At 36.4% G+C, this 21,423-nt stretch overlaps 1 protein-coding gene and 1 pseudogene across 3 annotated transcripts in view; one reads left to right on the top strand and one right to left on the bottom strand.

Moving 5' to 3' along the window:
* PDS5A (PDS5 cohesin associated factor A) overlaps positions 1–21,423 on the bottom strand; it is a 150,882-nt gene that overhangs the window by 115,766 nt on the left and 13,693 nt on the right. The window lies entirely within an intron of this gene.
* On the top strand, positions 10,323–19,980 carry LOC112653446 (CDGSH iron-sulfur domain-containing protein 1-like; annotated as a pseudogene).

Raw genomic sequence — 21,423 nt, 5'->3', positions numbered from 1 at the left:
TGAGCTGAAACCAAGAGGTGGACACATACCACGGAGCCACCTAGATGCTCCCATCCTAAGCATCTTTAAGGCTTTGCACAGAAAAAAGAAAGAGCTCGTGGTGAAAGTGCAACACTTACTGAAGAAATACACGAATATGCTCTCAAACCGCTTTTACCCTAACTCTACTCCTCACTTCAAAATATACTCTTGAGGGCAGCCCAGGTGGCTCAGTGGTTTAGCGCCGCCTTGAGCCCAGGGCCTGATCCTGGAGACCTGGGATCGAGGTAGGGGGGAAAGGCAGAGGGAGAGTAAAAGACAGTATCTTATGCAGGCTCTATTGCTCAGTGTGGAGCCCCACACAGGTCTCAATCTCACAACTGTGAGATCATGACCCAAGCCAAAATCAAGAGCTGGATGTTTAACCCAGAGGCACCCAGGTGCCCCTCTACTTCCTCTTCTTTTTTTTTTTTTTTCCTACTTCCTCTTCTTGAAGCCCATTTGACCATCTTTGTCCGAATGGATCACTGACTCAAACTGAAAACTGAAGTCCAATTACAAAGCAATTACATTACGGTGTCCCCTTGCTGTGCTTATTAACATAAAAATCATGTATCCTCAAGATTTTCATCTCCAGTAAGATAGAAGTGTATATTTTCTGAAGCAAGGAAATGTACTAGTATACTTTTGACATGCTCAAGACTTTAGTGGTGGACCAAGTTTAAGAATGGAAATCTCTGAAATTTTTATTTGTCAATAACGATACAATCAATATACATTTTAAGACTAAGTGCTAACATTAAGACAAAACAAAACATTAAAAATAGAACTACCATATGATCCAGCAGTTCTACCTCTGGCTATTTATCTGAAAAAAACAAAAACACTTACTTGAAAAGATATCTACACCTTCATGTTCACTGGAGCATTATTTACAACACTCAAAAGATATGGAAACAACTGTCCACAGAAGAATGGAAAAAGAAATTATGTTTTTTAAACACACACGCACACATACACTCTCACACCAGAGTGTTATTCAGCTATAAAAAAGAATGAAATATTGCCATTTGCAAAAACATGGATGAACCTTAAGAACATTATGCTAAGTAAGTCAGAGAAAGACAAATACCATATAATCCCTCTTATATGTGGAATCTTTAAAACAAAACAAAACAAAAACAAACTACAAACTCAATGACACAGAAAACAAACTAGTGGTTGCCAGAGATGGGGGCTGAGGAGTGGGAGAAATGGGTGAAATTTTTTTTTTTTAGTTTAAGTTGAATAATTTCTAATTTAAAAAGAAGAAAAGCAAAAAATCCTGCATCTGGGCAAGAAGGAAAAAAACCTACAACAAAAAAGCATTAATATAGCTATTTCATTCAATTTCAACCAAATTAAGTTATTCTCCAGAAAAAACTCACTAAGCTGTTTTACTAATAAGCAGAGATTACCTGATGACACAATTTGTTTTGTTACTAATATGTTTAGTCGATGTTAGTATTCTTTAATGAGCAAGGTTATTATTTCATTTCTAAATTGAGTGGTATACAAAAGTTAGATGCTACATATACCACCACTATCCTCTTGAACTCCAACCCCAAATCTATTCTTTAGGCCCATTCTATTAGTCCCAAGCCATTTCATAAGCATATACTATAAAATTACACTTTCAATAATTCTTGAAAGTTTCTAAAATTAATTGAAATGTTTTATTACATTTATTTCCACTTTTAAGATAACCCAGTACTATTAGTGTTCTAAAAATAACCTGAATACTGACTGTGACAGAGACAGTCATCACAGAAGCTATTTTAGACTCAAGGGACATTTACAAGGTCTAAAATATGAGTACCCTTAAAGTCTAAGAGTTTCACACTTGTATTGAGGCTTCAGAGGTTTTGACTTTGGTTTTAACATAATCTTAATATGCTTGGGGTCCTTTTGAGGTTGAAGGATAAATTGAGTGAAGGTAACATTATACAAACTAATTAATTATTCTATAGTTTGATCCTCATATAATAAAGAAAATTCTCAATGAAAGCATATTTTTTATAGAAAAAGTATCTTTAATAGTACTAACAGCTATCATTTATTGAGTTTTTGCTCTGTGTAGGCATATTTTAAGTAATTTAAATGTACTATTAACTCCTCTAATACAATGATTACTTATGGGAGGACATTATTATTAACATCTCCATTTAACAGATGAGGAAACTGAGGCTAAGTAATTTGTTCAAGAAATTAAAAATTCAAATCCAAGCAGAGTGGCTTAACATTCTCATGTACCTCTTACCACTCAATCTATACATCATATATTTTATAGTATAGCAGGACAAGTGGTTATCCAAAATAACTACAAAAAAATAAAATATGTATACATACAGAGAGTATGTTATAGAAACTATACTGTTACAGTGTTAGAAGTACTAAGTGGTTATATTCCCAAACCAACTCAAAAAAGCCTTTTTTTCTCACAATTTAGTTAGGTGAAGACTATAGTAGAGAATTTAGATGGGAGCAGATGGCCACTTAATACATGCTATTAATATTTTAACTTCAAGTTTTCTAGCTTTCCTTTTCCTAAAGGTGGATTATTTGCCTTATTCCTAAAATGATCAATCATTTGATTGCTCAAAAATGTAATAATAAGTAGCTGGCTTATCCTAAGGTTAAGTGGATTAAAATTTGGCAGAAAGAAGAGGAAAAATGAGGTTCAAGCAGATAAGTATATATATGTGGGAAAAAAAACAGATGGAATTAATCATGGCACAGAAGTGAAAGCCAGAGAATAAGCAATAGAAAGCACAGGGAAATTCGCTTAGGGGCAAAATGAAAAGGGAATGGTGGAAAAAGAGTAGACAGTGGCAGGGAAGCAGAACTGGGCAAAAGCTTCCTCTATCAGTTGCCAAAAACTACTTCTGCCCAGAAGAACTTGATGATTGCTACAGAAAGGGAAAATCAAAAGCTAGTTCTTTGGAAAGGTCAACAAAATGGACAAACCTTTAGCTAAAAGACTAAGAAAAAAGGGAGAAAACTCAAATGACTGGAATCAGAAATGAAAGAAGGGATATTACTATTTACCAAACTGAAATAAAAAGGGTTATAAAGGAATATTATGAAGAACTGTATGTTAATAAATTAGACAACTCAGAAGAAAAGCATAAATTCCTAGACAAACACAAGCAACTCAAGAAAAAAATAGAAAATCTGAATAAACCTATAACAAATGAAGAGACTGAATTGGCAATCAAAAATACACACAAAGAGGGATGCCTGGGTGGCTCAGCGGTTGAGCATCTGCCTTCGGCCCAGAGCGTGATCCTTGGAATCCCAGGATCGAGTCCCATGTCCGGTTCCCTGCAGGGAGCCTGCTTCTCCATCTGCCCGTGTCTCTGCCTATCTCTCGGTGTCTCTCATAAATAAATAAATAAAATCTTAAAAAAAAAAAAAATACACACAAAGAAAAGCCCAGGCCCAGATGCCTTTACTGCTAAATTCTACTGATCATTTAAATAATTAATACTAATTTCTCCCACCAAACTCTTGCAAAAAATAAAAGATGGTGAAACACTTCCAACTCATTTTATTAAGTCAATATTAACCTAATTCCAAAAATAGACAAAAATATCCCAAAAGGGATGCCTGGGTGGCTTAGTGGTTGAGTGTCTGCCTTCAGCTCAGGGGAGGATCCCAGGGTCCTGGGATGGATTCCCACATCTGGCTCCCCACAGGGAGCCTGCTTCTCCCTCTGCCTATGTCTCTGCATCTCTGTGTCTCTCACAAATAAATAAATAAAATCTTTAATTGAATAAATATATGTATTTACTTAAATATATATATATTTATATATCTCACAAAAAAAATATATATATATATCTCACAAGAAAACCACAGGCCAATATCTCTTTAAAAATATGGATGCCGGGCAGCCCGCATGGTTCAGCAGTTTAGCACTGCCTTCAGCCCAGGGCCTAATCCTGAAGACCCGGGATAGAGTCCTGCATCGGGCTCCCTGCATGGAGCCTGCTTCTCCTTCTGCCTGTGTCTCTGCCTCTCTCTCTCTCTGTGTCTCTCATGAATGAATAAATAAAATCTTAAAAAAAAAATATGGATGCAAAAATCTTCAAGAAAATACCAGCAAGGGATCCCTGGGTGGCGCAGCAGTTTAGCACCTGCCTTTGGCTCAGGGCGCGATCCTGGAGACCCAGGATCGAATCCCACGTCGGGCTCCCAGTGCATGGAGCCTGCTTCTCCCTCTGCCTATGTCTCTGCCTCTCTCTAACTATCATAAATAAATAAAAATTAAAAAAAAAAAAAAGAAAATACCAGCAGACAAAATCCAGCAAAATATAAATGGAATTATATATTATGATTGAGTGGGATTTATGCCAGGAATACAAGGCGGTATATCATTTGAAAATCAATTAATGTAATACATTATATCAATAGAATAAAAAAATCATATTATCATATTAATAGATGCAGAAAAAGCATTTCACAAAATCCAACACCCTTTGATGATAAAAATACTCATGAAACTAGAAGGGAAATTCCTCAATATGATAAAGGGTATTTATAAGAAATGCACAACCAACATGATTCTTAGTGGTGGAAAACTGGATATTTTCCCACTAAGATTAGGAAGAAGGCAAAGATGTCTGCTTTTACCACTTCTATTTAACATTATACTGAAGGTTCTAGCCAGGACATACAGGCAAGATAAGACATAAAAGCATCCACATTAGAAAAGAAGTACAATTATCTTTCTTAAAGATTACATGATCTTCTATACAAAAATGCCTAAGGAATTCATTAAAATCAATTAGAATAAAGAAGTTTAGCCAAGTTGCAGGATCCAAGATCAGTGTATAAAAATAAATCAAATTTCTAAATACATGGAATAAACAATCTGAAAATATTAAGAAAACAATTTCACTTATAGTATCAAAAGAATAAATTATATTTAGCATTTAACAAAGAGAGTGTACAACATATAATCTGAAAATTACAAAATACTGTTGGAAGAAATCAAATATCTAACTAAATGGAGAAACATCCCATGTTCATTGATGGGAAGACTTAAGCACTGTTAAGATGGCACTAGTTCCCAAATGGATAAACACATTCAATGAAATTTCTCATCAGAATTCAAGCTGAGGGATCCCTGGGTGGCGCAGCGGTTTGGCGCCTGCCTTTGGCCCAGGGCGCGATCCTGGAGACCCGGGATCGAATCCCACATCGGGCTCCCAGTGCATGGAGCCTGCTTCTCCCTCTGCCTGTGTCTCTGCCTCTCTCTCTCTCTCTGTGTGACTATCAAATAAAAAAAAAAAATATTCTTGATATCATTAGGTATCAGGAAAATGAAAATCGAAACTACAAAGAGGAATGCCTGGGTGGCTCAGTTGGTCAAATGTCCAATTCTTAATTTCAGCTCAGGTCTCATCTCAGGGTTGTGAGAATTCAAGCCCTACATTGAGATACCACTTCACATCTACAAAGTTAAAAAGAATCAAAAAGTCAGATAATTACAAGGGTTGAAAAGGACATGGAGAAACTGGAAAACTGGAACCCTCATATACTGGTGAAAACATAAAATGGTATTCAAACTTCGGAAAAGTTTGTCATTTCCTCAAAATGACTAAACAGTTACTATATGACCCAAAATCCCACTTTTAAAAGCAAAAAAAGTAAAAATGTATGTCTACATAACAATTTGTACACAGATGTTTATAGCCAAAAGGTAGTATCAGCCCAAATGTCCATCAACTGACAAACGGATAAACAAGATTTGATATATTCACACAATGGAATATTTGGCCATAAAAAGGAATGAAGTACTGATGCTACAAAATGGAGGAACCCTGAAACCATTATGCTAAGTTAAAGAAACCAGTTATGACAGACTACTATGATTGTTATATGAACCATCTGAAATGTACAGAGACGGAAAGTAAATTAGTGATTGCTTAGGGCTGGAGGGCCATATGGAAGTGACAGCTAAAGATATACGGTTCCTTTCTGAGGTGATAAAACTGCTCTAAAATTGACTGTGGTGATGGCTGCACATATCTGTGAATATACTAAAACCAGTGATTGTACACTTTAAATGGGTGACTTGTATGTGAATTCTATCTCAATAAAGCTGTTTAAAAAGAAAATACAGATGGATAAAAATGAACTGGAGAGATCTCCTAAAATCCTCATATTTTTCTACAAAATATTACTATAAATGTTAAATGTGTAGTTCCTTTAAGGCAATGAAAAAGGCTCAACTGACAAATCAATGGTTCATAAGCCACCTTCCAACATTAGGAAAGAAAGTAACTAGAAGGGAATAATTGCCCTAGATCATGTAAGCCAAATAAACTAACCACAGCTTCTCCTATATAACCACTGGAGATTGACATCTATACCATTTATTACTCTTCCCTAACAAGTTCTAAACAATTTGGAGGAGGGTGAGGAAAGGACAATAAAGTCACCTAGACAAACTATGAAACATCATGAAGGCTCAAAGACAGCACAATCTGCAAGGTACAGTGCTATCCTTCTATAAAGTAAAAAAAAATAATAATAAATAAAAAAAAAGCCCAGGGAATCATCAGTACTGTGATATCACAAAATTAAAGTGGGAGTGGGGAGAAGAACACATTAAATTGTACTGTATATACTATATTATCCTTTACTATAAATGTAATGGAGAGAGAAATAGACTAAATTACCTGTTTTCAACAGAAAAAAAATTTAATTCAGAGAAAAGACTTTATATACATCATTTGTTGGTAGAGTATCCAGGAGTTAGACATAAATCTACAGATTCTCTGTAGAGAACTCTCAGACTAGGTTTAAACTTACAATTCACTCTAGATCAAATCTAGTTAATACCCTGGTATTATAGTTCCTGATTCATAAAGGGAACATATATCCCAATTTGCCTCAGATAGCCCTAGTTCACACCTGTTATCTCAGCATAATTACTAAAACCTCCTGTCATCAATTTATTTCATCAATGTTTTTCATTTTTATCCTGCTTGATCCATATCTGGAACCCCCTCATTAGAAACTTTTACTTCCAGTATCCTTGACTGTAAAATTTTCTTTTCAAAACAAAATATTCTGTCTCCCAACTTCTCCATTTTTTAGTTTTATTAAATCTACCATTTGCCTTTAATCTGAACACTAAATCTTCTATCATACTCTATAGCCAACTCCCTCATACCCTTATTTATCTCTGTTGGCCCCCACACACAAATACATCATTTCAATCATGCTATAAGAATACTACACACACCTCCTGGATTTGGTAATTCCTGACTTTCAATCTCCAATCCAGAGTGGTTTCTACTGGCTGAGTCCACCAGATAAGCAATGCTAACAACTGATGAGCATATACATCCATTCTACCTTAAAATCTGAAACAGATCTCTTCCTTACTGCAGAGAAAGAATACAAATTAAATTTGAATTTATTCAGACCACAGGTGTGAATTCCATTCTGCCTCTTAATAGGTATGTGATCTGAATAAATTACTTTCTGTGCCTGTAAAACAAAATCAAGAATACAACCCTAAAAGACTGTGATATTTAGAGATAGTGAACATGAAGTTCCCAGTGTCTGGTATGTATTGGTCTGTGATAAATAAAAATTACCATATTTTACTAATCCTAGGACCCATTTATTAACATGTTTGATACTGAAATGTGTCTTAAAAATCAGTGGTCTTCTAAAAAGTGACAGCCAGAAATAATTGTAAAAGAACTGTTGTCTGCACTTATACAAACTTCAGTTTGAAAACCTTGGGCAGATACTGCCTGATAAAATCTACAAAACACTAGCACCAAATCTTGCAGCATTAAGTGTTAATACCTTGGAAGAACATCTCAGAAACAAAAATGGAGCACTTCAGAAAGATATTCTGGGGGTGCACAGATGGCTCAGTCGGTTAAGCATCTCATCTGCCTTTGGCTCAGGTCATGATCTCAGGGTCCTAGGATTGGCTCCTTGTCGGGCTCCTTGCTTGGCAGGGAGTCTGCTTCTCCTTCTCCCTCTGCCCCTCCCCATTTGTGCTTTCTCTCTCACTCGCTCGCTGTCTCTCAAATAAATAAATACAATCTTTAAAAAAAAAAAAAGAAAAAACACAGGCTTTATCAAGTTCTTCTCTTCCTCTTCCTCCTCCTTCCCCAGCGATTCCTTACTCCTCCTCCCTATTCCTCCATTTCCTCTTCCATCTTTAAAAAAAAAAAAAAAGATATTCTACATTACTAATACTTTTGATGAAAACAACACAATAAGGAAAAACATAAATGTCAGTATCTAGTCAAAAGTAAGATTTAAAAGGGTCAAAATCTGAATGCGAAGATTTTCAGAATGACAGCCAATTTATTTCATTTTCCTTGGTGTATGTAAAAATGTGAAAAAATTTTGTATAAGTTATCTATATGAGCTCTTCCAACAAGATAAAAATTTCCATGTGTTTAAAAAAATCATCAGGGCAGCCCAGGTGGCTCAGCGGTTTAGCACCGCCTTCAGCCCAGGGCATGATCCTAGAGACCCAGGATCGAGTCCTGCATGGGGCTCCCTGCATGGAGCCTGCTTCTCCCTCTGCCTCTCTGTCTAAATAAAATCTTTTAAAAAAAAATAATAAATCATCAGATCATAATTTATTTGGTAATCTTTTTGACAGTGGACTCATATCTATGGAATTGATTTTCTGCCTGTCCCATAACTAAAGGCTAGTCTGATAGTGCAGTGCAATGGTTCGCTGTTACAATAGCATTTGAGAAGACAATGCTCTGAAATGGTGAGGTTCTATTTTATAAGATGTGACATATGCTCTTAATTTGTGACTGATAAATTATGCTATTTCTACACTATATGGGCCTGGAAATTGAAAGCTGGAAATTAGAGTGCCTCTTCCATTATATCTAATACCCATACTCAAAAGACTTTTTGCTTCTATCCCTAAACCTTTTGGTCTGCTAGTTAGAGATTTTGGTTTCCATGAGAAGAATGCTTGTATTATAGGACAGAATGGTTACACTAAACTAAAGCTGAGATTGTCACCTGCCTGTTTGGACTGTTCAAACCACTGCAACAATCCGTAAAGAAGTTTACTATGATGACTAGTGTGACAGATCCCAAATTACTATGGGAAAACTGGCTGTTACTATGCAATTGGTACAGGGACAAACATGTTTGGAATTTAGCAGATGGGCTAGTGTTGTCAAACTAGTGGCGTGTGAATAACCAATCAGGTACTGCTCTTAAAAAAAAAAATCCAATACAATTGTAAAATACAAAATAATGCACTTAGATGTTGTAGCAACAGCAAACTGCCTATCAAAGTACGTTAACCCTCAATTTCTGCCTTTATCCTGTTGTGCAGAAGTAACATACCCCTCAACAGCTAAGGCACTTCTTAGGATTTCTGCATGCAATATTAAAAGTTCATAGGAAACTACAGTGTCCTAATAAGTCAGAATCCCTAAGGGTTTCGGTCAGACCCTTTGAGAATGAAGTTTAAGGACAATCTACCAAGTTAAAAATAAAACCAGAGCAACCCCAGCTGAGGTGAAGGCAAAAGAAACAGAATGGGTTATGGAAGAAGGAAGTTAATTAAGGCTCTATGGCAAGTGCAAAAATGAGGGCTATAAACAGCTATGCAATGCTGGTGTCCCTGCTTGTTAACATCTGTGAACTGGTGTATTAACTACTTTTCTTTTCCTTCTCTTTAATTATTTTAGACAAGGACTGTCAGTGGTTTCTAATACATGTTTAGGGGACTAACAAACTTTCTGTAAAGGACAAGTAAATATTTTAGGCACCTGGGGGGCTCAGTTGGTTAAGCGAATGACCCCTGATTTTGGCTCAGGTCATGATCTCAGGGTTGTTAGAGCCCTGCATCTATGACCAGCATGGAGCCTGCCTAAGATTCTCTCACTCTCCTTCTGCCACTCCCCTGCCCATTCCCTTTCTTAAAAAAAAAAAAAAAAAGTAAATGTTTTTAGGTTGTGCAGGCCATAAGGTCTCTGTCATAACTACTTAACTGCTGTATCAGTATGAACACAGCTATAGACAATATGTAAACGAATGAGTATAGCTGTATTCCAAAGAAACTTTACTTAGAGACTTTGAAATTAGTATTCCATATAATTTTCAGGTATCATGAAATATTCTTTTGATCCCTCCCCAACCACTTAATAATGTAAAAATAATGAAATTAGTATTCCATATAATTTTCAGGTATCATGAAATATTATTCTTTTGAACCCTCCCCAACCACTTGATAATATAAAAATTCTTTGCCCAAGCCTACAGAAACAAGCAGCAGATCGGATATGACGAACTCCACTCAGACTATTCACGTAGAATAGTGTTTTAACTAAAAAAGCAGTTACCACCCAGAATTGGGTATGTTATCACTTAGAAATTGGCCCATGTGACTATTGAGAGTATCTGGAAAGAGAAGAGAGCATCTTCATTTTTAAAAGAATAGGTGTACCTTGTTAGATGAAAACATGAAATTATTATTCTTGTTCTGTGCAAGTTCAAATCATCAGTAGAACAGTGTGCTAATTATTTACATAGCTAACTCCAAATTCACTCTTGTATACTCTGTGATCTGATGCTGAGACTGGGATTCTGGAAAATGCATTGCACAGACTTCTTTGACAGGAAGCAAACTGATAAAGAGGGCAGGAAGAGAGAAAGATGACTTCTTTCTTGTTTTTCTTGCTATTATTGCCAATGTCACTCCAGTAGTCTTTAGCTTCTTTTAGCACTCAATAGCTCAATAGCCCTTAATTGATAGTATTTGTTATTATTTTTAAACACTGAATAGCTTTAGAAAGTAGCTTTGACTACAGACTTAGTAATGTTTCTCAATGAATTCAGCTGTAACTACAGAACTGTTATGCACTTATATGTGAAACTTACACATTATAGTAAAGTTATTTCAACAAATAACATTAGCTGAATCACAAGAAATGTCAAGCTCCTTCTTCCTATAACTGCCAAAAATTATAACAAAAAGTGAGATCTTCATTTCCAAGCTCAAATTCCTATTCCACCAACATTTTTAGGACCTTAACGCACAAGCCAAGGAAACTTCCACATTTCAAAGGCCATTTCGTTTTTTTTTTTTTGTTTTAATTTTTATTTATTTATGATAGTCACACAACACAGAGAGAGAGAGAGAGAGAGAGAGGCAGAGACACAGGCAGAGGGAGAAGCAGGCTCCATGCACCGGGAGCCTGACATGGGATTCGATCCCGGGTCTCCAGGATCGCACCCTGGGCCAAAGGCAGGCACTAAACCGCTGCGCCACCCAGGGATCCCCAAAGGCCATTTCAAACTGCAACTGGGGAGCTTCCATCTACCCTTCAATTGTAAGCAGTTAATCTGCAAGTTAATGACACACTAAAAGGCAATTATCATGAAAAAAATATCAAAGAATTCTATAAATGCCTCCCAAGCAATGAATATGTTAGTTAAAATCATATGCTCATAAATGGGTATCAATATTTGGGAATATCTAGCTCTGTGAAAAAACTTTCAAATGAAATACACAAAACTTCATTATAGATTAGCATTAAGGGACGCCAGGGTGGCTCAGTGTTTGAGCGACTGCCTTTGGCTCAGGTCGTGATCCCAGGGTTCTGGAATCGAGTCCTACATTGGCTCCCCATAGGGAGCCTACTACTCCCTCTGCCTATATCTCTGCCTCTCTGTCTCTCATGACTAAATAAACAAAATATTTAAAAAAAAATAGATTAGCATTAATAGGTGAACACCTGAAATCAATTTTGGTGATAGGGAACACAAACTTTAAACTTCAATTAAGTGAATGTTAGTCCCACACACCACCGCCCAGAATCCTATTCTTCTCATTAATAGTCCGTGTTACCAAAAAATATACTGAATCATTATTCTGTTTTGAATTTTGTTCAAAAAAATTGTGGAAATTTGTCCTCCTTTCTGTAAGTACATACACAGCATCCTTTTGATTCACAAAGCATAAAATATTTACTATCTGGCCCTTCAAAAAGTATACCTACCCAAGATACATGAGTCCTTGACTCTACCTAAAAAACCTCACACAATGTTAAAGAAGTGTTGTTCAGAAAGCAAAAAACTATTAACCGAAACACCCATTAACAATAGTTCAGATAAATAAATTTTGGTATATTCATATAGTAAAAAATTATTACTGCACCCCATAACAATAAGGTTGAATCTCAGACATGGATGTTTTAATAAAATGGCCAGACATAAAAAGAATACATACCACATGATTCTATTTGTACTAAGTATGATGGCAAAACTTTCAATAAGAGATTAGAAGAGGGGATCCCTGGGTGGCGCAGCGGTTTGGCGCCTGCCTTTGGCCCAGGGCGCGATCCTGGAGACCCGGGATCGAATCCCACATCAGGCTCCCAGTGCATGGAGCCTGCTTCTCCCTCTGCCTGTGTCTCTGCCTCTCTCTCTCTCTCTCTGTGACTATCATTAAAAAAAAAAAAAAAAGAGATTAGAAGAGTGTCTATCTCTAGGGAGGAAACATAAGTCAGCCTGCTGGGGTGCCAGAAATGTTCTGCATCTGGTCTGAATTGTGATTGCATGTAAATACATATAAAAATTAGCAGAATGTTACCCTTACGGTTTATGTATTTTACTATATGATCTATATGATCACGTCCTAAATCTCTATGACTTTGTATTTTTTTAGGCTGTATGTGCAGCTGAAGATGACATCAGAAAAAGTAGGGAAGCTTGAAAATAAATCAACAGGAATTATCAAATTTGAAGAACACAAAGAGAAATGACTGAAAAAAGGTAAAGAGCCCCAGTAATCTGAGGGCAATATTAAAAAATCTAATATGTGTGTAATTGGATCCTAGGAAAGAGAAATGACCAAAAATTTTCCAGATCTGCTGAAAGACATAAATTTACAGATCCAGGAAGCTCAGTGATTCCAAGACAGGACAAGTACAGGAGAAACACGCCCCTTGGGACACAATAGTGAAACTGCTGAAAATCAAGAAAAGAGGAAGTATCTTGAAAGTAGCTAAAAACTGCAGATTACATACAATAAACAAAAATACAAATAATCACTGACTTCTCATCTGAAAAACTAGAGAACACAAGATAGCAGAATTACATCTTTAAAGCACTGAATCTATCCACCCAGAATTTTATATCCAAAAATATCCTTCAAAAAAAAAAAAAAAGGTAAAATAGACATTTTCAAATAAATAAAAACTACTAAAATTACCTCAGCAAATCCTCACTAAAATATACACTACAGGGAAGTTCCTCAAACTGAAGGGATATTATAATCAGGTGGAAAATCCAATGTTTGGGAAGGTGTGAAAAACGCAAGAAACGGTAGTAAGTGCTCAAATAGGAAAGACTATTTCCCCCTGCAACTTATTTAAAATACTTAGAACTGTTTAACGTTGGGCTTATAAATATATCTGTGACATAAAGGGAGGAGGATGGACCTATACTGATAAAAGATGATTACATTTTACATGTAGTATAAAAATAAAAATGTAAGTCTATAAAAATTAAGGATGAGTTATTGCAGGGCACTGGGTGGCTCAGTCAGTTGAGCATTTGTCTTCAGCTCCAGTCATGGTATTAGAGTTCTAGAATGGAGTTCCCCATCTGGCTCTCTGCTCAGCAGGGAGTTTGCTTCTCTCTGCCCTCATGCTGCTTGTATGCTCTCTCTCTCAAATAAATAAATAAAATCGTTTTAAAAAGGTATGTATTGCAATCCCTGTGCAACCAGACACAGACACACAGACCAAAAAGGTCTGCCTAGGGCAGCCCCAGCAGCCCAGCGGTTTAGCACCGCCTTCAGCCTGAGGTATGATCCTGGAGACCCGGGGTTGAGTCCCACATCAGGCTCTCTGCATGGAACCTGCTTCTCCCTCTGCCTGTGCCTGTGCCTCTCTCTGTGTGTCTGTCATGAATAAATAAATAAAATCCAAAAAAAAATAGGGGGGAGGGTTCTGCCTACAAAACCAATAATCAGAATTCTAAAAAAAAATAGCAAATTAAGATAAAAGACAGGAAAGAAGGGAAAAATAGATGAGACAAATAGAAAAAGTACAAAATGGTAGACATATATATCCAACCACATCAATTAAATGTGACTTACTCCAATCTAAATGCAAAAATTGCTACAATGGATACAAACAGGGATGCCTGAATGACTCAGAGGTTTATCATCTGCCTTCAGCCCACGGCATGATCCTGGAGTGCCGGGATTGAGTCCCACATCGGGTCCCGGATGAAGTCTGCGTTTCCCTCTGCCTGTCTCTGTCTTTCATGAATAAATAAATAAAATCTTAAAAAAAAAAAAAAGATTAAAAAATAAATAAAATGGATAAAAACAGTAATAAAAATTTTTTGAGAGCATGACCTAACCATACTCTGGATGCATGTTAAATATAAAGACACATAGGTTAAAAGAAAAAAGTGTAAAATATATAATGCAGACAAAAACTATAAAAAGGGTGGAGTTTAGACATTACGAACATTTTAGAATGCTAAAATGGCCAACCTATTAGAAAGATCTAACAATTATAATTCCAACAATATTTGCCTTACAACAGAATTAAAAAACAAATGAAAGAATAATCAACAGGATTAAGAGAGAAATATACAATTCCACAATCACAGTTTGAGGTTTTATCACTCTTTCTCAGCAGCAGAATGAGGCCAACATTTTTTAAAAATCAGTGAAGACTTAGATGATGAATAACAATCTCAATCCCCTGACAAAATGGACACTAAATGACTACATAGAACACTGTATCCAACGAACAAATTACACATTCTTTCCAGGTGCACATGATATGCTTACCAAGAGATGCCATACGTGAAGCCAAAAAACCAAATCTTAACAGATTTCAAAAGACTATAATCTTACAGAATGTTTTCTAATCATAGAATTATATTAGAAATCATTAACAATCATATATTTACAAATACTCCAAATATCTGGAAATTAAATCACACATTTCTGAAGAACTCATAGGTTAAAAAAAAATCACAAAGAAAATAAAAAAAAAATTTGTAACTGAATGGTAATGAAAATGTCAAAACTAGTGAGATGCAATTAAAATAGTGTTTTGAAAAAAATATTAAATAGCTTTAAAAAGCTTGTCAGGACGGTGATTCTCAACCAAAGTGGTTTTGCCCCAAGGAGACATTTGGCAACATCTGAAAACATTTTCAGATGACAAAACTGGAAGGATGGAGCCTGCAACTGGCCTCTAGTAGGTACATTTGAAGGATAGTACTAGATGCCCTACAATGCACAAGACAGCTCTCCAAAACAAAGAATTACCTTGTCTAAATTGTCTAGATTGGATAAGAGTGCAGAGGTTGAGAAAATTATGGTCTAAATTGTCTAGAGTGCAGAGGTTGAGAAAATTCTCTATATGAAATAGAGAAAACAGAAATCAATAGAAAACAATAGAGAAAATGAGCAAAACCAAAAGTGAGATCTTTGAAGAGTACCAGATTTGACAAACCTCTTGCTAAACATATCAATTTAAAAAAGAAAACCAACATGAGGAATGCAACAGGGAGAATATCACCACAGACCCTACAGACATTAAAAGGATAATATTATAATATCTACTTTACATGGACAGAACTTAGAAGAAATGGACAAATTTCTTGACAATACAGTATTATCATACATTGTTGGTGAAACTGTAAAATAGGACAATCACTCCTGTGATTGACTAGCAGCTGCTCACTAAATTTTTTTTTTTTAATATTTATTTATTTATGATAGTCACAGAGAGAGAAAGAGAGAGAGGCAGAGACACAGGCAGAGGGAGAAGCAGGCTCCATGCACTGGAAGCCCGACGTGGGATTCGATCCCGGGTCTCCAGGATCGCGCCCTGGGCCAAAGGCAGGCGCCAAACCCCTGCGCCACCCAGGGATCCCTGCTCACTAAATTAAACATGATCTATCTTATGATCCAATGACTGCACACCTAGGTACTTACCCAATATAAATAAAACCATATGTCCAAAAAAACACTTGTACACCAATGTTTATAGCACTTCATGATGGCCTAAAGCATAAACAGTCCAAATTTTCATCAATACAAGAATGGTAAAACAAATGGTGATATTCATACAACGGAATAATATGGAGACATGAATAGTTACAAATAATACATGCAATAACATGGGTGAATCTCAAAAACACTATGAAAAAAAAAAAAAAAACACTATGATAGGGATCCCTGGGTGGCTTAGTTTAGTGCCTGCCTTTGGCCCAGGTCGTGATCCTGGAGTTCCGGGATCAAGTCCCACGTTGGGTTCCCTACACAAAGCCTGCTTCTCCCTCTGCCTGTGTCTCTGCCTCTCTCTCTCTCTGTGTCTCTCATGAATAAATAAATAAAATCTTAAAAAAAAAAAAAATTTAAGTGGGGACAGCTGGGTGGCTCAGCAGTTTACTGCCTGTCTTCGGCCCAGGGCATGGTCCTGGAGTCCCGGGATCCAGTCCAGTGTCAGGTTCCCTGCATGGAGCCTGCATCTCCCTCTGCCTGTGTCTCTGCCTCTCTCTGTATGTCTCATGAATAAAATGAGAGACAAATACAATAAATAAAATCTTTTAAAAATAAAATAAAAAGTTATAAGTGTGGGGCACCTGGGTGGCTCAGTGGTTGAGCATCTGCCTTTGGCTCAGGTTGTGATCCCAGGGTCCTAGGATCGAGTCCCGCATCAGGCTCCCTATGGGGAGCTTGCTTCTCCCTCTGCCTATGTCTCTGCCTCTCTGTATCTTTCATGAATAAGTAAGTAAATAAAATCTTTAAAAAAAATTTTAAGTGTGATTACCACTATGAGGCTGGTGGAGGGGCAGGGACTACCCTAAAGGGGGCATGAGAGAACTTTCTATGTTGATTGTAATGTTCTGAATCATGAGAAGAGTTTGGGTTGTACATGAGTAAGCATCGGTTAAAACTCATCAAACAGTACAATTAAGATATGTACATTACCCTCCAACACAGAAAAACTATACCATGAATTCCAATTAATGATGTTTGTGCTAAAGTGTTTCAGGGTAAAGCATACTGATGAAACAGATGTACTTATTCATACACACACACACACACACACACACAAAGCAAAATATAGCAAATCCAGTTCAACCAGATAAGAACTAATTCAATCTCTCACACTAATAACCTGACAAAAGAGATGTTTACTGCTGTGCACAATTATTATTTACTGCAGTCTGTTTTTTTATACATCATGTCCAGCATTCAATCAAAAACAGGAGGGTAGGAGAGAGAAACCTACTGCCAAGAGATAAACAAACAACAGAAGCATACCCAGAAATGACGCAAATGCTTAAGCTCTCAGAGAGGAACTTAAAAAAATTAAAATTAGTATGTTCAAAGATATAGTTGAGGGCATCTATAACCAACTGGGTGGCTCAGTCAGTTAAGCATCTGCCTTTGGCTCAGATCATGATCCAGGATCCTGGGATCAAGTCCTACGTTGGGCTCCCTGCTCAGTAGGGGGCTCCCTGCTTCTCCCTCTGCCCCTCCCTGCTGCTCATGATCTCTCTCCTCTCTCTCTCACTCTCTCATGTGCTCTCGCTCTCCCAAATAAAAAAAATTCTTAAAAAAAAAAAAAACAAATCCAAAGATATAGTAGATAAGGGGGACAACATCTAATAACAATGGGGAATTTCAGCATGTAAACAAAAACTGTATCAAACTGCTGAATATTGTCAGACTGGAGACTCAGTAGGAAAAGAGAAAAAAATGGGGAAGAAATATTTGAAGAGATAACAGTCAAATACTTTTCAACAGTAACTCAAACTGAATTATACACATCTAAGAAACTCCAAGAACCCTAAATCGGATATACACAGAGAAATACACAAAAGACACATAATGGTCAGAAAAAGGAAAAAAAAATCCTGAGGGCAATCATATATTTCAAGCACTGCCAATTTGAAAATAACTAAAGTGAAGTGATAAGTAATAAAACCAAATTCTTAATATTGATGATTCAGGAGTCCCAGGGCAAAAAAAGAAAAAAAAAAAGTCCCACAGGGATCATATCACATACATCAATAAAAATTATTAGTTTTGGAATGCCACACACTATTGAAAATGCAAAATAGCACAATCAATGCTTACTGACTCTTCTATTTTGGAAAAAGTCCAACTCCTTTTAGTAAAATCTATACAAACTAATAAATTTTTTTACAACTCTAGCATGCTATATTTGTAGCTGTCAGCTCAAATTAAGAAGACTAGGATGCAATGAGATTTCATTTGGAAACCTAGAATGTCTGCTTTCATAAGTAAACATCATCAGATGACCCTATTTGCTAATTACGCTTGGGGATTATTTTGCTAAAATTACATTTGAATAACTACTAGTAAAATCATACAAAAAATGTAGATTGAGGTGCCTGGGTGGCTAAGTTGGTTAAGCATTCAACTTGATTTTGGTTCAGGTAATGATCTCAGGGTTGTGAGATCAAGCCCAACATGTGGCTCTGTGCTGGGCATACAGCCTGCTTAGGATTCTCCCTCTCCTCTGCCACTCCTCTCCCTTTCTCACTCTCTTGCTCTTTCTTTCCCTCTCAAAAAAAAAAAAAAAAAAAAAAATTATAAAGGTAGATTAATAGAGTTCTAGATAACAGACTAACATCATATAACGTACAAGAGATCATGGTATACATCATTGCATGCCTTCCAAATAAATTTAAATGTTTTCAGGATATAGCAAAGTTTAAAATAATTAGGGAGTGAAGTTTGTTTCTGGGCACAATTTAAACTTAATGTAAAAATCCCAAAACTAAATTTAAAGATTTTAGACAAAATTTTTGAGAATAGTTAATATGAAATTTAGCAATAAGGAAAGTAAAATAGGGGCAGCCCCGGTGGCGCAGCGGTTTGGCGCCGCCTGCAGCCCAGGGCGTGATCCTGGAGACCCTGGATCGAGTCCCGCGTCAGGCTCTCTGCATGGAGCCCGCTTCTCCCTTTGCCTGTGTCTCTGCCTCACTCTCTCTCTCTCTGTGTCTCTATGAGTAAATAAATAAAATTCTTTAAAACAATAAAAATAAAAAATAAAAAAAGGAAAGTAAAATATAGTGGGGTTCTCAGAGTATATATATTCCCTGTATCAAGAACACCAGAGTGGCTTAATGAAAATGCAGGGGGAAAAAAATGCAGAAAATTGAGCCTACCCCTAAACTACTAAATTGGGGGTAAATGGGTGGGAGATTACCAAGTACCTAATTTTTTTTAACTAAGTATCTAATTCTTAAAAGGCACCAGGTGATATTTAAAAATTCTAAAAATCTGAGAACCACTAATTTGGATTAATTAAAGCATTCTGATTATGTCCAACATTTAAAATCTTCTGCATCCGGAGTCGGTGCGTATAGGACGTTTCTCACACCTTGACTCCGGCCCTCCGCAAGAGCCTGTTTGTGCTTTAGTGTCCTGTGCACACACACCTTGCAAGTGATGGCGCCACAAGTCTGACTTCCAGCGTACGAATTGAATGGATCGCAGCAGTTACTATTGCTGCTGGGACAGCTACAATTGGTTATCTAGCTTACAGAAGGTTTTATGTTAAAGATCATCGCAACAAATCTATGGTAAACCTTCACATCCAGAAAGACAACCCCAAGATAGTACATGCTTATGACATGGAGGATTTGGGAGATAAAACTGTGTACTGTCGTTGTTGGAGGTCCAAAAAGTTTCCATTCTGTGATGGATCTCACACAAAACACAATGAAGAGACTGGAGACAATGTGTGACCTCTGATCATTAAGAAAAAGGAAACTTAAATGGACAGTTTTGATGCTGCAAACCAACTTGTCATGATGTCATCTGACTGTTTAATTAGAATGACTACCACCTCTGTCTGTTCACCTCCCCTGGGTTCTAGATGTGATGTATTGCAAATTGCAGCTTTCATATTCACGGCATTTGCCTTATTTGTTGAACCATCGTGGTGCACATTTGTTTAAACAAAAAAAGGAAAAAGTAAAAACCAAAAAACAAAAAAATAAAAATAAAAAATAAAATCTTCTGCATCCAGTTAAAACCAGAAAACGTGGCACTTAAAGCTCCACTTCGGCCAAATAAAAAAAGTCAAAATTAGGAATATTCAGAGGACAATAAATTCAACTTAGATAAAAAAAATATATAAGTAACACTAAGTAAGGAACATTTCAGATTTTCCACGGTAAAAAGCATACAGGAAGGGAGGAGGGAGATACAGGCAGAGCAGAGACAATTTTCAGCTCACTGAAAATACTGTAGATGTTTTATAAAGATGGATATATGTCAATATATGTTTGTCCAAACCCAAAGCATGTGCAACACCAAGAATAAACCTAAGGTAACCTATGGACTTTGGGTGATTATGTATGTGTCAACATAGATTCATTGTTGGTAAGAAGCATAACATTCTGGTGAGTGGTGCTGATAATGGGGGAAGCCATGCATATGTGGGAAAGAGAGATATATGGGAAATGTCTATACCTTCTATTCAATTTTGTTCTGAAACAAAATTGCCCTAAAGAATAAATTCTTTAAAAAAAAAATCATGTTTTGGGACAACTGGGTGGCTCGGCAGTTGAGCGTCTACCTTTGGCTCAGGGCGTGATCCTGCAGTCCTGGTCCCAGGATCGAGCCCCACATCGGGCTCCCTACATGGACCCTGCTTCTCCCTCTGCCAACGTCTCTGCCTCTCTCTGTGTGTCTCTCATGAATAAATAAAATCTTAATTTTTTTTTTTAATTTTAAAAGTTAAAAATCATGTTTTAAGAGATTATTTGATGATATGGATATATTCATGCTATACTGTCTCACGAAAATCAAAATAATACACTTATAATTAAAAATTTCTTTAAAAGAATTTTTAAAAAGGAATATGGACTTTGGGTGATGATGATATGTATTAATGTCCACTGACTATAACAAAAATACTACTCTGCAGCTAGATATAATGGGGAGGGAGGGTCGAGAGGGGAGACAGAGTTGCTGGGAACTCTGTACTTTCTACTTAATTTTGCTAAGAAATAAAATTACTCTAAAAAGGAGCATCTATTAAAAAAAGCATTAAGTGAATAATAAAGTATAGAAAATATAAAGAACAAGTGAGACAATGGTATATTATAATCTAAAAAATCTGGTAAAATATCAACTAAAGGATGAGAAATGAATAAAATAGACAAAATCACATAGCATTACTTCTAAGAGATCTAAAATCAATTTTATCTTATTACTGCCTGATGATTTTATTTAGTTTTTTCAAAACTATTTAGGTATATGCTTCAAGAAGAAAACCATCTTCTAAGCATTTGCCAAAAATAAACTAGTCCTCTTATACATGCTGAATCAATCATTAAACATTTTTTTTACTCGAT

This window comes from Canis lupus, chromosome 3 (genome assembly GCF_003254725.2).
Source record: "Canis lupus dingo isolate Sandy chromosome 3, ASM325472v2, whole genome shotgun sequence".
NCBI lineage: Eukaryota > Metazoa > Chordata > Mammalia > Carnivora > Canidae > Canis > Canis lupus.
The sequence above is the reverse complement of the archived record's forward strand: the minus strand, read 5'-3'. Positions and strand labels throughout refer to the sequence as shown.